Below are 20065 nucleotides of genomic sequence, written 5' to 3'. Positions count from 1 at the left end.
CTCTATATGAAAATGGCACTATACTGTATACAATATCTCAGATTTGAGCAATGGTTCCACACAACTGGAAAAATGGTTTTAAATGGTTAAAATAGGAAAGCATAACTCTGACAAAGTGTAGCTGTACAGTTAACTCTAATTAGATGGATTTAACACTGGCCTAATGAAGGGAAACGAAAGAGTTAGACAATTAGTGGAGCTGGTTCAGATGCAGAAATTAGATCTAACTTCAGCTGTAAGACATTTAGAAAACAAGTCGTTTAAAACATGAAGCTATAAGCAGCTATAAGATTAGCTTATCCTTGATTACTGTTGATGTGTCAAAGCACAACATTAACCTGATTAAGGGAAAGGCAGGAGTTAGAGACATCTTTTGTAGCTCCTGGTTGTTGTACACAAAATGTTCATGAGTAGTAGTTCTACCTGTAATCTTTGCATATAATGTTAGCTTACGATGATTTACTTTGATGTTGTTCATTTGAAATGGGGAAGAGCTCAAATATCATATTTTTTCTGTATTTCATCTCAATGTAGTCTGTAATGGTAAAATAAATATGTTAATATACAATGGATTTATATTCCTTAGCTTCTGACCTTTCAAAGGAGACCAGAATTGTGCATCTTGGCCTAATGGTTGAGGAGATATTACTGATTTATTTTGGGTATGTTATTTTAGGCTTTTTTCCTGGAAATAGGTGCTAGGGTTCATGTAATGGAGAATGAGCCATACATGTCATATTGCTACGAGCTTAACATGGTGTTACACTGGAGGCCCATGCGTTTCACATGCTGTATATGGCATAGACATAAGATTAGCAACAAATCGATAATGGAGAAGTAGGCACTGGATATTACATCTATGAAATTGGTGAGTTCTTTTTTATTTGGGTGTATTCATCTATCCGTCTATGCATTTTGTTCAACTTAGTCAGGTCTGAGTTGAGGTGGTAGCAGGCTAAGCAAAGTAGCCCAGAGGCACCTCATCCTATATCTACATTTCTACCACCAGCTCCTGCTGGGAGAACTCAAGATATTCACATGCAGACCAGTGTGTTCTAGGTCTTCCCCAGGGTCTCCTTCTACTTGAACATGCATGGATGTATTCAGGAGGCATTCTGATCAGCTCCAGCCTCAGACTTGACAACAGAATTCATTTTAATTCTATTTGATTGTTGTTTGGTTAGTTTGCCAAGATCCTAAGGAATGCTTACAATGACTGAACTGTTAAATCTAATGTGCAAGAATTTATACGGCCGTTTTGATGAGATGGCATCCAAGTGATATCTCCCTAACTGTCTGAAGTGTAACAGAAATGCTTTAGGAAGGAATTCTAGGTGTTGGTACTCTGTGATAATGCTGATATGCAATTCAAAACCACCTGTAAGCTTCTGTCTTGGTTCTTTGTTCTATTTTTCTCTCAGCCAGCAGCATTGCTTTGCCTCTCTTCACCTCCATCTCTCTGGCTCTTACACTTTGGAGGCAGAGTGCGTAGGAGGCTGCTGTAATGTTGCCGTTCCTTCTCTGTCCTGGCAGGCAAACATTGATGGTTTGTGTGGGTGAGAGGTCTGACTCTTCACACACTGCCAAGATCAGGAAGGAAAGGAAGGGAGGGGGAGGAGGGGGACAAGGAGGAAGAAAAAGGAGGAGGGGGCGTAAGGACGGGCAGTAGTAGTATTGAGCATCAAAAACCAGTTCTGGGTTTTAATGTCCTCCATACCCCATAAGAACTGAATCCTCATTCATTGAGAACCAGGCTTTTTGATTCTGCTAATAGATACGTGAGAACTTTGGACATAAAGCACTACATCTCCTGTTACACATGTGCAGGTGTATAGGGTTTATGAAAGGGTGGTGCTCAACATTTTGGCTTCACAAAAAACTGTAGTTTTACAGTGAAATGTAATCACTGCATGACAAAAAGCCATAACATTACTATGTATTTCCTGCAGCATGGGATAAGAATGCAGTATTATTTAGGTCTTTACTCACTGTCACAATACCCCAGTAACAGCTTATACTTGCACATCAAGCCAAAATAAATATAAGTGTTTAGTTTATTAATTGTAACCAAAAATAAATAGTGTGTCATTTATGATTTGCTAATATGATAAGAATGAGAATCAATAACCAGAACCCATAAAATATATTTTTAATATTATTGTTATTAATATTATATTATTATATATAATTTTATTCTTTATCATTAACTCTGCTCAGAAACCCTGTCTCCAAAAAATGATGTTTTCATACAACTAATTTGCATCAGCAGACTTTTGTAGGAAAATAAATCTGGCTGGATTATGTTATGTTATACTGAACATAATTTGCAAACTGATTAGTCCCATGATGTCCACTCCTGAAGCACTTGGTCATGGTCACAGAAAAGTGGTCTTAAAAAAAGGTATCAAAAAAGTCAGTTGACACTTCTCACAGTACCAAAACTATCATCTTTCCCCAAGCTTAAAGCAGAAATAACTATTTTTTGCGTTAGGGTTAGGGTCACAACACTGTGTACACGGACAATACTTGTAATTGTTGGTTTTAATTTTCCATGGGATTTATTAGTTATAATTAGCAGTGTTATTGTCACAATTTCCCCCAAAATTGCTTTGTGCACCAAAGCCATAGCATAGCATTGTTACTAAACTATAGGACAATAAAGTTATATGCTGCTATTGTTCTCTGATGTATTTCATCCTCCAATTCATCATTTCTCTGTTGTCTCTGCACATCACTAATCTCTTTATGCAGCAGCAGAATCTAATCTGAAATATCTCCATATTTAGATGCACAGGCTGCCTGTTAGGACAGAAGAGCTGCTTTCCAAGTTTTACAAAAACATCTTGGTTTCCTGTCTACAAATGCCAAACCTGCAACCAGAAACCTGGGTGTAATATTTGAAAGTAACCATTCATTTGAAAAACAATTTACAAACGTCAACAGAGGCGCATAAAAAACATCTGGTCTTTTCTGTCTCAATCTGATCTTGACAAGGTCACACATGCTTTTCCATCATCTCTGTTTCATTATTGTAATATTCATTGTACTCGGTAGGGATGAGCAAGTATGCCGCTATCTGTATCTGTTCAACAAATTAATTTATCTGTAGTCGTACTTGGAATTGGTTGGGCTTAACTTGAACATGGCTGGGACTAACCAGAAGTTGTTATTTAGGCTTTAAATTGGTATGGTTTGATCAGTTCCTATATATATATTATTTATACACTCTGTATACACTATTTACAGAACAGCCTCAGATTACAAAAGTAAGAGAGTACATTTTACAAGGTTTCTATATTTATAGATTATTATTATGATATTGACACATTTTACTTTGATGATACTTGTACTCCTAAAAAGAATATTATCTATACCAGATACTTTTTTCAACCGAGTACTCGCAAAACCCTAGTACACAGGTGTAAGCCAATGTATCACACCTTCAGCTAGTACCCCATTTTTAACCAATAATAGAAGACAAGATCATATCCCTCTTGTTTTAGCATCAGTGTTTTGGATTTTACCGATTACTTTTAAACAACAGATAAACAGAGCAGAAGGGCACAGTGTGTGATTTGAAATTTCATATTCAGTTGTGTTGGCAACAAAGTGATCTACTTCACAATAAGGAATATGTAAATGGTAATTGGCTTGTACTTGTATAGCTTCTTTTTAGTCTCCTGACCACTCAAAGCACTTCACACTAAATGTCACATTCACCCATTCATACACTGATGGCAGAGGCTGCCTGCTCACCAGAAAGGATCTAATCATTCAGAAACACTCACACACCAACGGCACAGCCTTTGGGAGTTTTATTTCTCTGATATGAGGACTGTTTTTACATTTTCCCCTCATAATTCCACATTATATAAATTTAAAACATCACCTCCTGAAGTTGGAGAATTAAATTGCAGCTTATGCAGCTCACATTTTGTTCCCCTAACCCCACACATCTGGCACAGTCCGGATGTGATCATTGCCTCGGGTGACAAAAACACTTTAGCACAGAATCTCAGATTCCAGAAGCATTATATATATATATTTCCATCCTATCTTACATTCTATTCTCTGACTTGGTTAGGGGAACAAGTGCCACCTTAAACACCTCTAATACAAACAATCCTCAAATTTATGCCCATCTGTTTGGCAGCCTGTTTGTGAGTGCAGAGTCAAAATAGGAGAAGGGAATGGTAGGACTTTTCTGAGCACCCTGTCTCCATACACAGTGCCAGTAAGATAAAGTACAAGATACAACGTAGATTTATTTGTCTCAATACAACAGGTTGTAGAGTGACTGCTCTGCAGTCTGGTGGTGTGACAGCAGAAACTTCTATATCTCTTCCCAGAAGGCAGCAGGGTGAACAGGCTGTGGCTGGCTGGGTACTGTCCTTTAGTATCCTTTGGGCTCTGCAGGCACCTCACCTCACCGATATCACTGATGCTCAGGAAATGGGTACCAATGATCTTCTGAGCAGTTTGAATCACCCGCTGCAGAGCCCTCCGGTCCTGGGCCGTGCACATCCCATGTTAGTGATGTTTCCAGTCAGGATGCTTTCTATTGCTCCTCTGTAAAAACTGACAAGAACTTGGCACAGGAATTTAGACTTCTTAAGCTTCCTCAAGAAACACAGTCGTTTCTGAGCTTTCTTCACCAGCATGGAGATATGAGATGATGTTTATTACCAGGAACCTGAAACTGTTCACCTGCTCCACCTCAGCTCCACTGATGTATACAGGAGTGTGTGTCTTTATCTCCTTCTTCCTAAAATCAACGATCAGCTCCTTGGTTTTGCTGACGTTGAGCAGTAGGTTGTTCTCTGAGCACCACTCTGCAAGATTATGAATTTCCTCCCGATATGAAGTCTCATCATTGTTTGAAATCCAGCTGATGATGGTGGTGTCATCCCAAACTTCACAACAGAGTTCTCTCCATGTTGGGGGATGCAGTTGTGGGTGTACAGTGTGGACAGGAGGGGGCTGAGCACCCTGCCCTGGGGGGCTCCGGTGAAGAGCACTAAAGTGGAGGAGGTGAGTCCGCCAATCCGAACTGACTGGGGTCTGTTTGTGAGGAAGTCCAACATCCAGTTGCAGAGTGCTGTATTTAAACCCAGAGTGCTGAGTTTGCTGATTAGTTTCATGGGGAGATTGTGTTCTCATGTATTCTGATGTAGGTTTTGTTTATCTTAAGGTGTGTGAGGGCTGAGTAGAGGGCAGTGGAGATGGCATCCTCTGTGGACCTGTTGGTTCTGAAAGCAAACTGGCAAAACAGGGAAATTATGTTTTAGTTGTTACTGGTGGTTTTAATCCTTCCATAATCCTATAAGGAGTTTTTATTTTAGTTTATCAGCATTTCCCAAGGATGCATCATCAACAAGCACAGCTTGTGCTTGAGATGAGGCGCCTTGTCATAGTGGATAGTTTAAGGACTGGTATGAATTTAGAAAGAAGAATTAAGAAAGAGAAATTTTATTAGTGTGATGATTTTTAGGCAACAAGCCATTTGCAAATCAAACTGTGCTTGCCTATCTAGGCTTAACATAGCTTAGTTGGAAGAAAAGAGCTTTTGATTGTTGTTTCTTTTCACTAGAATATTGCTTACTGTACATAATAATGTAATATAAGAAAGAGATTGTAGACAGTGTCAGTGGCTGTAATTTATTTAGAAAAGGGAGCATTCTCTATGTTGGGCAGCCTCCTGGTCTTGTTGGCACAAGAGACATTTAATGCCATGCTTGTATGTCATATGTAAATGATGTAAAACCTCATCACACACCAGCACCTAGACATACCAGAAAAGCTGAAAAAAACTGAGAAGACCTAGGTGTAATTCACTGAACAATCCTCCAAAATCCATTTTTATTCTCTGGACATTTTGTGTCAGCTTGGTCAGCACACAGAGACAATATCCAACAATTATTTAAATTATTATCAGAGAAATGTTACCAGGGTGTCAGCATGAAAACAATTATAGTGCTCTGTGTAAGAGTCTGTTTTGCCATTCTGTCCATAGCCTGAGCGACTGTAACTGCCCTTTGCTAGCTATTGCTACTCTGCTGTACACTAGTAAGAGAGAGAGAGCGCCAAGAGAGTGGAGATGTCTTCATTGATATAACATGTCCACTGACAAAGTAAACCATTGCTTCTATAAAGACCCATTTTAAAGTATTTGAAAATGACAACCTACATTCAGTCAAAGAAAAGTGTAAAATGTTAAGTTTGTCTTGTGAGTGGGGGCGGCTGTGGCTCAGGAGATAGAGCGGGTTGGCCGTTAATTGGAAGGTCGGCAGTTCAATCCCTGGCTCCCCCTGGTTGCGTGTCGAAGTGTCCTTGGGCAAGATACTGAATCCCGAATTGCCCCTAGCGGCTGTTCCGCCAGTGTATGAGTGAGTGTGACTGGTGAATGCAGATGTAGTGTAAAAGCGCTTTGAGTGGTCGAAAAGATTAGAAAGGCGCTATACAAGTACGGAGCATTTACATTTGAGTGGCACTAGAACGATATTTACGAATTGTAACTGCAGATTCTATGAGGATAGGTGCAGCCCACTAAGGCTATTGCTATGGGGTTTACCATATGCAGCACTGAGGAACGCTTGTCTACGCCCACCTGTGGTGTAGCCGTATATATACAACCTTGAGACCTGGCCATTGGCCAGTGAGGTCCAGTGAGGCCCAGAGGGCTGCAGCTATACTCAGAATTTGCAGTTACAATACGTAACTATCATTCGACTTTGTATAGGCTTCGCCCTCTAAGGCAGTCACTATTGGGTTAGAGGCGAAGCAGGATCAGTCAACGCCTCACTGGGCCTATACAGTACCACCAAGCACAGACCCACCTACCCAGAGCCAACATAATAAGCCACCCAGTCCCTCGCAACCCACGACACTGGTGTCTGCATGCGCGCAATCACCAATGGCACAACATGGGAAGGCAGAGAACCTGAATATTAGTCTGAATATTTTTTGGCGCATGCCATTTTTATCACAGTTTTACAAATATGCCCCCAGAACATTCTTAAGTGATTAATTGATTCTCAAATTATTCCTCATTAGCTTTTTTTTGAGTGACTGTTCAAACTGTGAAATCCACAACTCAGTCCAACTAGTAATTTTTCATGTTGGATATGTTTTAAAAGTAGTGTAGTTTTTTAAGCAATAGAGGAGGTTTTCATTCATAAGAAAGTGTTTTCTCCATATGAGTTTGATTTGCTCAAGCCAAGGCCGCTTTTTAGTGTAAACTGTATTTGAAGAAGGCAGCAGTGTGTTCATTTCATGCTGTAATCTATGCAAAAAAGGCAACTTTGTTGCTGCAAGAAAAAAGGATTAATTTATCATCAAGCAAAGTTTCCTTTTGATACTGGCTATTCTACAAGTGAGTGAGTTTATATTCAGAGATGAAAAGCTGCTACTGTGAGTGTGCAAAAAATCTGCCATGCAGAGAGAACTCAATGGAAATACTTTCAGAAGTTTTACATGTTTGTGCATATATGCACTTCATAATTACTAGCATCTAAAATAATTCTACTTCTGCGTATGTGTGTGCTTCCAGTGGTACCAGTAACTGCTGTGTTTCTGGCTATTTAGACTTTGAATTGGATAATCAATCTGTCATTCAATTAGTCAATCAGCAGGCCCTCACGAGGGCAGATGCTGCTGTCAGGTGAAAATGAGCTCAGCCAATCAATGTGCAGCTACCACTGGGTCTGGAATGACAGTAGTGATGTCCCCATCAAAGGCTGCTGCTATCCAAGTCCATAGGTCAATGTGTCATGACAGGCGGAAAATATTTCCTTGAGCATTATCTGAAGTAAAAGATTGTGGGATTCTATGGGTCAATCAGTACTAATGTAGTACATTGTCACCCACGTAAAAGTTCTACTTCCATATAACTGTCTACTTGACTACATTACATTGTCCATGTGGTTTGTGTAATGTTGATAAAACCATCAGAAAATGAAAACAATCACCACAGCCTGTTTCATCATTGTCTTTCTATGTTACTACTATTCAGTGCTGTCTTTTAGAAATATTTTAGCATTCTGTTAGAGTCATGTTTGTGCCCACCTGGTACAAGTCCAGTATTATCTCTCTGTTAGCTCTGTTTTTGGTCTCCACCAGCTCCTGAGGGAATTATCTGGCTCTTTAGCTGCTAAATGATCCACTGTGTTCACCTGCTCGTCTCTAACTGCATCTGTCTGCTGTTTGCTGCTGAGCAGGTAGTGTACAGTGGCTTTATCAGGGTTTTTTCACTGAAACCAGCTGCCTGCTGAGTTGGTGAGGTGGGTGAGGCTGGCAATCTCTCTGCAGAAAACCACAACAATCAGCTGAAAGAGGCAAAAAAGTTCTGTAGCGCTAAGGGGAACTGAAGAGTTGTTCTCTGTGGCTCTTTACCTTTCACAATCATTTGATCCACTGTTATTATAAATATCTGGATTAGTGAAGCTTAAAATGACAGTAGTACAATTTTTTTCAGCTGCAAGCATGGAAGTTTCTGTCTTAATGAGTTGACAGTTACCACCTGAATGCTAATGGCCAGTTTGGTGATGCCACTTTGGACTGTCTCATTTGGGCAGAAGGCCTTGAGGTCTCTGAAGGGTCATAGTCCTTGTGATGAGATGGCTCCTACACTGTGACACAGCAGGTGAGGTGTGTGTGCAGCCTTAGTCAGTGATGTTACAGAATGATTCATTGTAGTGTGCTGTATGTTTGAAGATTGTGGTGGTATGTGTTTAAAAGTCACATGGTACATATTTTACATGTATTTCTCTGTGCCTATGTGTGTGGTTTTGTATTTTGGGATGGCACAGAGATTAGACACAGACAATCAGTGAGTGTTAGGGAGAGAGAGTAAATGGTGTAAAGGGGTTTTGGTGATGAATCAATTCCAGAAAGCCATATGGACAAACAGCACCTCTAACTGATCTTTGAATACATACCTTAGTAACAAAACACACAGAGAGGAGTGAAAACACACACACACACACACACGCACGCACACACAGAGCCAGGACCAGGAGGAAGTCTCTGGGGTAAACAGATGTTCAGTGTGATGTGATTTGCCTGTTTTGATTCGTTGCCATCCGCTGCTAGATCCAAAATGGGCCACTATCCTGTTTCTGCTGCTGGGCTCCCACAAGGCCAAGCTACAAACTGTCATGACCAACAAACCACAGCAGCCAGTGAATTCAGAACGTGCCCACAAGAGCGCTAAAACTGTGAAGAACCACATTAAGTTTAACAGTTTACATTGTTTGCAGAAAAGCTGCAGCCTAGTGTCACTGAAGAAGTCTGCATACTTTGAATAGAATCTTCTCCAGCGGGGTATTTGCTGCTTCTCTTTGTTTTAGTGTTGTTTTAATTTAATGTTAAGGTCGTACAAAATAAGATAGAAGAAAATACGATTTGATGACATAACTAATGACTCTGAGAAAATGTGATTTTCACTATTTTCTGATATTTTATAGACCAAGCAATTAAATGAGAAAATAATCGGCAGATTAATCAATAATGAAAATAATTGTTAGTTGAAGTTGAATCATTGATCCTACTTTTATATCTTGTCTGTCCTACCTTCCAGACACATTGAGAACTGGACTGGTCTGCAGACCTTGAGGGATGTGGATATGGAGCTCTACACTGGCTTACAGAGACTGTAAGTAGTAACACATTTTGTGTGTGTGTTTCTGGTTGGTCATGCAGTGTTGAAATGTTTCTACAGTATATCACCACTAATATGCCTTGCTGGGAATATTTCCCTCCATTCCGGTTCATTATACTAGTGTAAAATACTATAAACATGTTGAGCATGTACAATGCACAAAATGAAGCAAGAAAAAAATTAGAGGTACAACAATAAATACACCATATATAACCAGGTGATTTCTAGTTCAAAATGAACACAAAGAATATGAAAAATCAAGTGAGCATTTTATTAATGAACATTTCTGTCACAATGTGTCGTGTGCTCAGGCAGAAACAGGTTTGTAGGGCCCAATTGCTGACACTGAAAACTGGCAAGTTATTGTGATTTATTTAACAAATGGCATACACACTTACTTAGAGTGGCAGAAACTAAACTAAAATGCCAGTGAAACAAACAACAGTCCAGGCAGGGGAATTAGGGAAACACACGACATAACGAAGATGCAAGAAAGACTGAACAAAACTGAGCAGGTTAAATACAGGGACAAATGAGCAGGGAGGGCGTGAACAGGTGAAAGACCAAAGCAGCTAATCAGAACAAACAGGAAATAAGCTAGAGAGACAGAGAGACATGAAACAGAACACTACAAAATAACACAGGAAGTAAAGCAGGAACCCCTCGAAAATGGTAATGGGTCATCTCAAGGCGTTTATCTTATTCAATCAACTTATTCCAAAGCACGCAACAAAAAACCAGGACGAGTGTAACAGAACACTACAGAGAACACAGCCGCAGGGAACATAGAACAAGAACAGATGCAAGGAGTGACAAACTCTAGGAATGGCACAAGCCAGGATCAACAGGAAAATACAGAACATAAAATCATAACCGGTGGGAACAAGACTGAAACAGGAGAAAATAGATACACAAAACCAAAACCCTAATAAGTTCATACTGTGGTGGTCAATGTCACGCTTCCTCTACACGTCCTCATACATAAACATAAAAATAGGTCCATTGTTAGTGAATCCCAAAACGACATGTTGGAAAGTATCAGTCCAGCCACAGGCATACTGGACCTTAAGTACGTCATGTAAGCCACATTTGGTTAGGTTTTGGAAAAGATCATGGTTAGGGTTATGAAAAGTACATTCACGTACTAGTCATATAAGTAATGAAAAAAATACATACATGTAATTATATAAAGTTATTTAACTTACTGTAGTTTTTGGACTATAAGGCGCACTTAAAAGCCTTTATTAAAAAAAAAAAACGACAGTGCGCCTTATAATCCGGAGCGCCCTATATATGGACTAGTTGTGCTTAATGACCGCGAAGTGATTTTGTGTGGTACACGGTGTGACCCCAAAATGGCACCTGTCAAGAGACATGCTTACAACGCAGACTTTAAACTCAAGGCTATCACTCACGCAGTAGAACACGGGAATAGAGCAGCAGCGAGAGAATTCAACATTAATGAATCAATGGTATGGAAGTGGAGGAAGCAAGAAGATGACCTGCGCCAAGTAAAGAAGACCACACAGAGTTTCCGCGGGAACAACGCGAGATGGCCAATGGATCGTGGATGCCTGGGCTAAGGTATCAGTCTCAACTGTGGTCCAAGCTTTCACGAAGGCCGGAATCATCACTGAACTGCCAGCTAACAGCAACGACACTGACTCGGATAATGACGAGAGGGATCTGGGCATGCTGGACGCCGTGATCGCCCAACTGTTTAACTCGGACACTGAAGATGAAGAATTTGAGGGGTTTGTAGACAAGGAATGAGCTGAAAAAGTGAGTGTATTGTGTTGTATTTTACGTGTTATAACTGAACAATTTTGAGAGTTATTGCGATACGCTAACGTTTGATTTAACGTGTGTGTGTGTGTGTGCGCGTGTGTTGAACACATCCCTGTATCTGCATGAATTGGTGACAGTAAATTGTCCATACGTGTGAATGGTTGTTCGCCTCTATGTGCTCTATGATGAACTGGTGACTTGTTCACGGTGTACCTGCACCTGTTTTTTAATAAAGTTTGACTGACTTATCTGACTGTTTTGTTTCGCTTAATGAGCCTTATAGTCCGGTGCGCTTTATATATGAAAAAAGTTCGAAAATAGACCATTCATTGACAGTGTGCCTTATAATCCAGTGCGCCCTATAGTGCGGAAAATACGGTAAAACAAATCAACTTTGACAACAATCCCTATATAGCTCGTTCTTTAATTATTTCATTTCAAAACTGAATTGTTTTGGTTTTTAAAACAGAAAATACAAAAAACGACTTGGTTTTTTGGTTTTTCCGTTTTAAAACCAAAACACAAACACTTGGACGATGGCGGTACCTGATTAAATGTAATTAAGATGAGCTTGAACATCAACAGAAGTGCCTTTTTAGTTAGAAAAACAGGAGGCTCAGCTGTTTCACCTGAGGAGTTGGCCCTTCTGTGTTGAGCCATGCGTTTGTGTAGTGGTTGTTTAGTCTCCCCAATATACAGGTCTGTGCATTCCTCACTGCATTGGACCGCATACACTAGATTGCTTTTCTTCAAGAAAAAAAGTCTAGTCAAGACTCTGCAGTCTACTTACATCTGAAGGACAGAGGACACTCGCAAGGATACTCACAAGCCTCCGGCTGAGCTCCACTACGTTGGAGTTTACTCCGGTGAACAAGAGGGTCACCTCCCTAGGCCTTCGGGTAGTGGGGGGGAAAACTCGACTGTTTGTGCATATGCACCAAACAGCAGTTTAGAGTATTCGGCCTTCTTGGAGACACTGAATGGAGTTCTGTATGGGGCTGCAGTAAGGGACTCCATAGTTCTGCTGGGAGACTTCAACGCACATGTGGGCAATGATGGAGATACCTGGAAAGGCGTGATAGGGAGGAACGGCCCCCCTGATCTGAAACCGAGTGGGTGTTTCTACACCATGTTCGAACATAAGGATGCTCATAAGTGTACGTGGTACCAGAGCACCCAAGGCCGAATATTGATGATCGATTTTGTAATCGTTTCATCTGATTTGAGGCCGCATGTTTCGGACACTCGGGTGAAGAGAGAGGCGGAGCTGTCAACTGATCACCATCTGGTGGTGAGTTGGGTCAGGGGGACTCTGGACAGACCGGGTAAGCCTAAATGGGTAGTGCGGGTGAACTGGGAACGTCTGGAGGAGGCCCCTGTCCGTGAGATCTTCAACTCACACCTCTGGCGGAGCTTTTCTGGCATCACCGTGGAGGTTGGGGACATTGAACATGAGTGGGCGATGTTCAAAGCTTCTATTGCTAAAGCCGCAGTGGGAAGCTGTGGTCTCAAGGTCTTAGGTGCCTCAGGGGGCGGTAACCCTCAAACACCGCGGTGGACACCGGTGGTCAAGGAAGACGTCAAACTGAAGAAGGAGGCCTTCCGGGATATGTTGTTTCGGAGGACTCTGGAGGCGGCTGGAAGGTACCGACGGGCCCGAAGGGCTGCAGCCTCTGCTGTGGCAGATGCAAAGCAGTGGGTGTGGGAGAAGTTCGGAGAAGACATGGAGAAGGACTTTCAGTCGGCACCAAAGTGCTTCTGGAGAACTGTCCGCCACCTCAGGAGGGGGAAGCGGGGAACCGTCCAAGCTGTGTACAGTAAGGATGGGACCCTGTTGACCTCAACTGGAGAGGTAATTGGGCGGTGGAAAGAACACTTTGAGGAACTCCTAAATCTGCCTGACTCTCTGGTAGAGGCAGAGCTGGAGGCTGATGGGGGTTGCTCGTCAATTTCCCTGGTGAAAGTCACTGAGGTAGTCAAACAACTCCACAGTGGCAAAGCCCCATGGATTGATGAGATCTGCCCAGAAATGCTAAAAGCTCTGGGTGTGGAGGAGCTGTCTTGGATGACATGTATCTTTAACATTGAAGTCGGGTACAGTGCCCGAGGAGTGGCAGACTGGGGTGGTGGTTCCCCTGTTCAAAAAGGGGGACCAGAGAGTGTGTGCCACAGGGGTATCACACTTCTCAGCCTCCCCGGTAAAGTCTACTCCAAGGTGCTGGAACGGAGGGTTCGGCCGATAGTCAAACCTCAGATCGAAGAGGAACAATGCGGTTTTCGTCCTGGTCGTGGAACAATGGACCAGCTATTTACTCTCACAAGGATCCTGGAGTGGGCTTGGAAGTATGCCCATCCAGTCTACATGTGCTTTGTAGATCTGGCTAGGTGGAGGGATTATATCTCCACACTGGCCTGGGAACGCTTTAGGATTCCAGAGTCAGAGCTGGTTAATGTGGCTCGGGAAAGAGAAATTTGGGTCCCCTGCTGTAGCTGCTGCCCCCGCGACCCGACCCCGGATAATCGGATGAAGATGGATGGATGGACATGGATTAAACGGAATAGGTTTAGTTCATTTTCGTTCAGCCTCTATACACTGTTTCGACCTGACCAATATTTTCTTAGAAAGAATTTAGAAAGTTGTGCAGTGCTGCAGAGAGCCTCCAGCTGCAGGAACACATGGACTAGGCCGTGCGTAAAATCTGGAGCATTGGACTTCATCCAGCAAGAGGGAACGACCACTGGCAACTCAGCCCACAGTAGGTCTACCGGTTGGGGAGCGGGGCGCTGGAGTGTACAGGGCGAGGGAGAGGAGGTCACGAGAGTGAGCAGGTGCGCTGCGGAAGGATAGTGATCATTACCTCTGGTTGGATGGAGCCCAACGTAGACCATAGCTAATTAATGTCTGTTATTGTTATCATCAAAACACAGTGACGTTGATGATTGAATAAAATATTGATTTATTGATTAGACACGTTTTTGATATTTATTTTGGATAAATTAGTATGTTAATCGACTAATAGGCAACTTTGTTTTCAGTGGTGGAATGTATCTAAGTACATTAACTCAACCACTGTACTTAAGTACAAATTCAAGGTACTTGTACTTTATTTGAGTATTTCCAATTTATGCTACTTTATACTCCTACTCTACATCTCAGAGGCAAATATTTGTCTGACAGCTTTAATTACTAGTTACTTTTTTGATTGCAGTGTTCATACCTTTCCTGCCCAGTGAAAATATGTGGTGATTTAGAATTTGTATTTTTCTGATGAACTGAAGGATGAAGTCAAATAAATGTCACTACTTAACTCTGTTTGAAGGCCAATGAATAAAGATACGTCTTTAGCAAGAATTTGAAAGTGACAGGAGTCGGGTATTTCTTATTTCAACAGGTAAAGTGTTCCAAAGATTAGGAGCAGCTACTGAGAAGGCTTGGTCACCTTTAGTTTTTAGACTGGATCTGGGGACATCGAGGAGCATCTGATTGGATGACCTCAGTGCTTAAATAATATCATAATTATAAAATCTTAAAATCAATCCTAAAGCGGACAGGAAGCCAGTGGAGCAAGGCTAAAACAGGGGTAATGTGCTCATGCTTTTTAGTTCCAGTTAGAAGCTGCTACATTCTGGACTAACTGTAACCGATTGAGAGACGACTGATCCACTCCAACATACAAAGAATTACAGTAGTATAGTCGAGACGTTATAAATGCATGGATTACTCTTTCAGTGTTCCTTTAGGGTTTAGAAAGGTACCCTACTTCTTAATCTAAATAAACTATTAAAACTGTCCTTAGATGAGCTGGAAACAGGGCTGTTTTTCTAATCTCGTTTTTTTATGTATTGCTGCAGATTAAACTACCCAACAGGCTATAAAGGAATTAAAACATTATGAAAAACTGATGCAAACTGTGACACTGTAATTTCCCATTCCCATACATTTTGCTGCTAATATTTACTATAGACTTTTACTAAAGTAAGTTTTGAAGGAAGAACTTTTACTTGTAGTGGATTTTACTACTTTTAGTTAAGTAAATGATCTGAATACCTCTTCCACTAAAAAGTTATCTGAAATGTTATTGAAGAAGTTACATCTTGCTGTCACACTGTGGGTGTGTCTGCTCTGTTTGGTTAGTTCTTAGTCAGTTTGGTTATGCTTAGTCTATCCTGTATCTGTATCTGTATCTTTCCTGTATCTGTCAATCCTGTGTTGTCTAGTTTACACTTTGTGTTCGTGCTTGTTGGTCTGATGATGTCTGCGTGTTTTGTTGGGGGGTCTGTTTGTGTAGTTATGATCTGTTTAGTTTCATTATTCTGATTTTGATTGTTCTGTGATAGTCTGTCTTCGTTGTTCAGTTTATTATTCAGTTTGCCTGTCTGTCCTGTTTTAGTTTTGCCTTATTATGTTTAGTGTATTTTTTCTGCATTTAGATTTGCTTGCGTCTATCCCCCCAGTTATTCCTCTGCCTGCTTGTCCACTAAGTACTTTGAGTTCCAGTTAATGTACGTCTTGTGTTTTGCCTGTGTTAGTGTCTCTCTGTTCCCCCCTGCTGTCTCTCTGCCTGTCTGTCTCTCTGTTTTCCCCTGCTGTCTCTCTGCCTGGCTATCACTCTGTTTTCCCCTGCGGTCTCTCTGCCTGCCTGTCTCTCTGTTCTCCCCTGCTGTCTCTCTGCCTGCCTGTCTCTCTGTTCTCCCCTGCTGTCTCTCTGCCTGGCTGTATCTCTGTTTTCCCCTGCTGTCTCTCTGCCTGCCTGTCTCTCTGTTCTCCCCTGCTGTCTCTCTGCCTGCCTGTCTCTCTGTTTTCCCCTGCTGTCTCTCTGCCTGGCTGTCTCTCTGTTTTCCCCTGCTGTCTCTCTGCCTGGCTGTATCTCTGTTTCCCCTGCTGTCTCTCTGCCTGCCTGTCTCTCTGTTCTCCCCTGCTGTCTCTCTGCCTGCCTGTCTCTCTGTTCCCCCTGCTGTCTCTCTGCCTGCCTGTCTCTCTGTTCCCCTGCTGTCTCTCTGCCTGCCTGTCTCTCTGTTCCCCTGCTGTCTCTCTGCCTGCCTGTCTCTCTGTTCCCCCTGCTGTCTCTCTGCCTGCCTGTCTCTCTGTTCTCCCCTGCTGTCTCTCTGCCTGCCTGTCTCTCTGTTCCCCCTGCTGTCTCTCTGCCTGCCTGTCTCTCTGTTCTCCCCTGCTGTCTCTCTGCCTGCCTGTCTCTCTGTTCCCCCTGCTGTCTCTCTGCCTGGCTGTCTCTCTGTTCCCCCTGCTGTCTCTCTGCCTGCCTGTCTCTCTGTTCCCCCCTGCTGTCTCTCTGCCTGCCTGTCTCTCTGTTCCCCCTGCTGTCTCTCTGCCTGCCTGTCTCTCTGTTCCCCCTGCTGTCTCTCTGCCTGCCTGTCTCTGTTCCCCCTGCTGTCTCTCTGCCTGCCTGTCTCTCTGTTCTCCCCTGCTGTCTCTCTGCCTGCCAGTCTCTCTGTTCTCCCCTGCTGTCTCTCTGCCTGGCTGTCTCTCTGTTTCCCCTTGCTGTCTCTCTGTTCCCCCCTGCTGTCTCTCTGCCTGCCTGCCTCTCTGTTCTCCCCTGCTGTCTCTCTGCCTGGCTGTCTCTCTGTTCTCCCCTGCTGTCTCTCTGCCTGGCTGTCTCTCTGTTTTCCCCTGCTGTCTCTCTGCCTGCCAGTCTCTCTGTTCTCCCCTGCTGTCTCTCTGCCTGGCTGTCTCTCTGTTTCCCCTTGCTGTCTCTCTGTTCCCCCCTGCTGTCTCTCTGCCTGCCTGTCTCTCTGTTCCCCCCTGCTGTCTCTCTGCCTGCCTGTCTCTCTGTTTCCCCTTGCTGTCTCTCTGCCTCGTTAACCCTAAACCCGGTCACCTGTGTTGCTCCTGCCCTGCTCGTTAGTCCCTGTGTATAAATGTTTGCTGTTTCTGTTCATTCCCTGTCCGGTCATTGTAGCGTGTATACACTCTGTTTCACGTTGCAGTGTGTTGTCGTGTTTAGCTTGCCTTGCTTGTCGTGTCTCCCTATCTCCCTGCTTTCTGGATTATTTTCCCTTCTTGGAACCCCTTGGTTTGTTTGAACTGCTATTATTTTGGATTACCTGGACTCATTGTAAGTGTACTCGCTTTTGGTTTGTTAATAAACCTTTGGAACTGTACCAGTCAGCCTACGTGTCCTGCATTTGGGTCCACTAACCTTTCAACCACACACATCCTGACACATGGTTTTTGAACGTTGTCCATTGGCAGAGGTACAGAGACAGCTAAAAATGCAAATGAACCTGTAGAAGAAGAGTAGAGTAGATCTAAATTGCACTGACACTGTGAGGGGGGCTGTAGCAAATCCCCTACTCTGTAGCTCCAGTCCTCCAGCAGGGCACAGACACTGGCTCCTCTCCAACTTACAAATAGCTGATTAAAAGTGAGCTGCAGGTTCCTCTGCAGCTTCATTTCCACTTTCATGATGCAGAGTACACTAACTGACAACAGTTGGCTGACGACTCGTTTTAGTCTAAACTAGTACATTTTACCACAGTGATTTGGTTTTGTCTTACTGCAAAAAAAACAGAGCAGCTAAGTGATAATGAAACACTGGACTGTAAGTCCAACCTGATCCATTTTCTCACTCTCTCAATTTACCTATCCATCCCTCCATTTGTCTTCGACAGCTCATTTCTATTGAACACAGACCTGCAGGAGATCCACATGCCCTTCAGCTACATCAAGCTGTAATGACATCCAGGCAGTAGATTTGAATTGAATTTGATTTGAGATGGTTAAGATTTAAACTCCAGAGTTGGAGGCAGAGAGGGAATGGGCAACATGCACATAAGCCATGCAGTAACCATGGCTGAAGTGCCTTTAAGACACAGTTAGTCTAGATGCCTCCAAAATAAGGGTTTTCACAGTAAGTCAGCGTTTCTTAGCTAATGTCATGTCTTCTTGAGTCTGAATTGTAAAGGGAGTAAAGGGTTAAATTTAGTTGAAGTTTGGAGACGTGAAGATTAAATAAAGAATCATCAGGATTTAAGCAGCAGAGGCCGAGATTAGAGATGCACCAGTTGCTCGGTTGGTTTTCAGCTTGATTGGCCATGACAGGTATATTATCGGTCACCACAGAAGGTTATATTTGAGCACTTAGCAGAAAAACACAGAGAGAGACGTTATTTAGTATCACGTTAGAAGATGCAGACTTAGTGGATATTTTACAAGCACCGTGCAGGTAAAACAACAGTGAAAACACCTGGTTGTTCTGATGTCATTCAGTACCACGTTGGTTTTCGGCAGGTCAGACTTACAAAAAAAAGGGAATCGGCTAAGAAATCTGTAATCATTGAATCTCTAGCTGAGACATATCAACTTTTAGTCCCTGGTATGAGTCAAGCCAAAAAACCTTTTGGTTCGACCCTCCCTGCATGGTGAATGCACATATCTTTCAAAATCCACACTATCAGCTTAGCTAATGTAACTAAGACTTAACATGTGTAGTCTCCATCCCAGACTAGGATAACCCTGATGATGTCACTATGACATCATCAGTTATATTCTCAGAATAAGCTTAACACATAGCTTACTTCGTTTCCACCCCTCCTCTAACTCACTATAATTCAGAATGTAAGTTGTTCATTAGAACTGTTTTTCTCTTCTGTGTGTGTCTGCTATAGCACTATTACGAGGAGCCACCTGCATACGATCCAGGCTCGTGTTTTCTCCAAGAACCCCCAACTACGCTACATGTAAGTACACACACATTAGCATATTAGCATATATGCCTGCAGATATAAATACAAAAATACACAGTCACTAATGTGCATTCTTTGGCACCAACAAAGACCTGCTTACAGTCCCCTCCAAAAGTATTGGAACGGTAAGACAGATTCCTTTGTTTTTGTTGTTCACTGAAGACATTTAAGATCAAAAGATGAGTATGAGACAAGAGTTCAGAATTTCAGCTTTCATTTCCTGGTATTGACATCTAGATGAACAACTCAGGACATACCACCATTTGTATTAGACCGCAGCATTCTTAGGTGAGCAAAAGTTATGGAACAAATAATCTTAACCCCTTGACGCCGATTGTCGCGAATTCGCATCACACCTCTTCCTTTCAGACTGCAGCCAAGATAGCGCATGGATTCCCCCAATGCCTATTTGTGCATATTCGATATGTACCTAGGAACCTTTTGCAAGCCCTGGTTTCTCGTTTATGCCTGTTGTCGCTAATTTGCATCATACCTACATCATACCTGAATTGATATCTTTTCTATGTTCTATAGACAAATTAACAATCTTCACTTAATTTAACATCAGCTTGAACAGACGAGAATGGGCAGACTGGTTGGAGATGACAGAAAGGCAACAGTAACTCAAATATCCACTCGTTATAACCAAGGTGTGCAGAATACCATCTCAATGAACGCACAACACCTCGAACTTTGAATAACATTGAGATGGTAGGGTCAGACTTTGGCTGCTTCCAGCAGGGTAATGCACCACGTCACAAAGCTCAAATCATCTCAAACTGGTTTCTTGAACATGACAATGAGTTCACTGAACTCCAGTGGCCTCCACAGTCACCAGATCTCAGTCCAATAGAGCCCCTTTGGGATGTGGTGGAACGGGAGATTCTCATCATGGATGTGCAGCCGACAAATCTGCAG

The 20065-nt window shown here is 42.5% G+C and overlaps 1 pseudogene; it reads left to right on the top strand.

The window, feature by feature from the left end:
* The window catches only part of LOC119894384, a 309889-nt pseudogene that overhangs the window by 40435 nt on the left and 249389 nt on the right, over positions 1-20065 (top strand).

This window comes from Micropterus salmoides, unplaced genomic scaffold (assembly GCF_014851395.1).
Source record: "Micropterus salmoides isolate LMB-PRFRI ecotype aquatic unplaced genomic scaffold, ASM1485139v1 Ms_hic_scaffold_8, whole genome shotgun sequence".
In the NCBI taxonomy this organism is placed as follows: domain Eukaryota; kingdom Metazoa; phylum Chordata; class Actinopteri; order Centrarchiformes; family Centrarchidae; genus Micropterus; species Micropterus salmoides.
The sequence above is the reverse complement of the archived record's forward strand: the minus strand, read 5'-3'. Positions and strand labels throughout refer to the sequence as shown.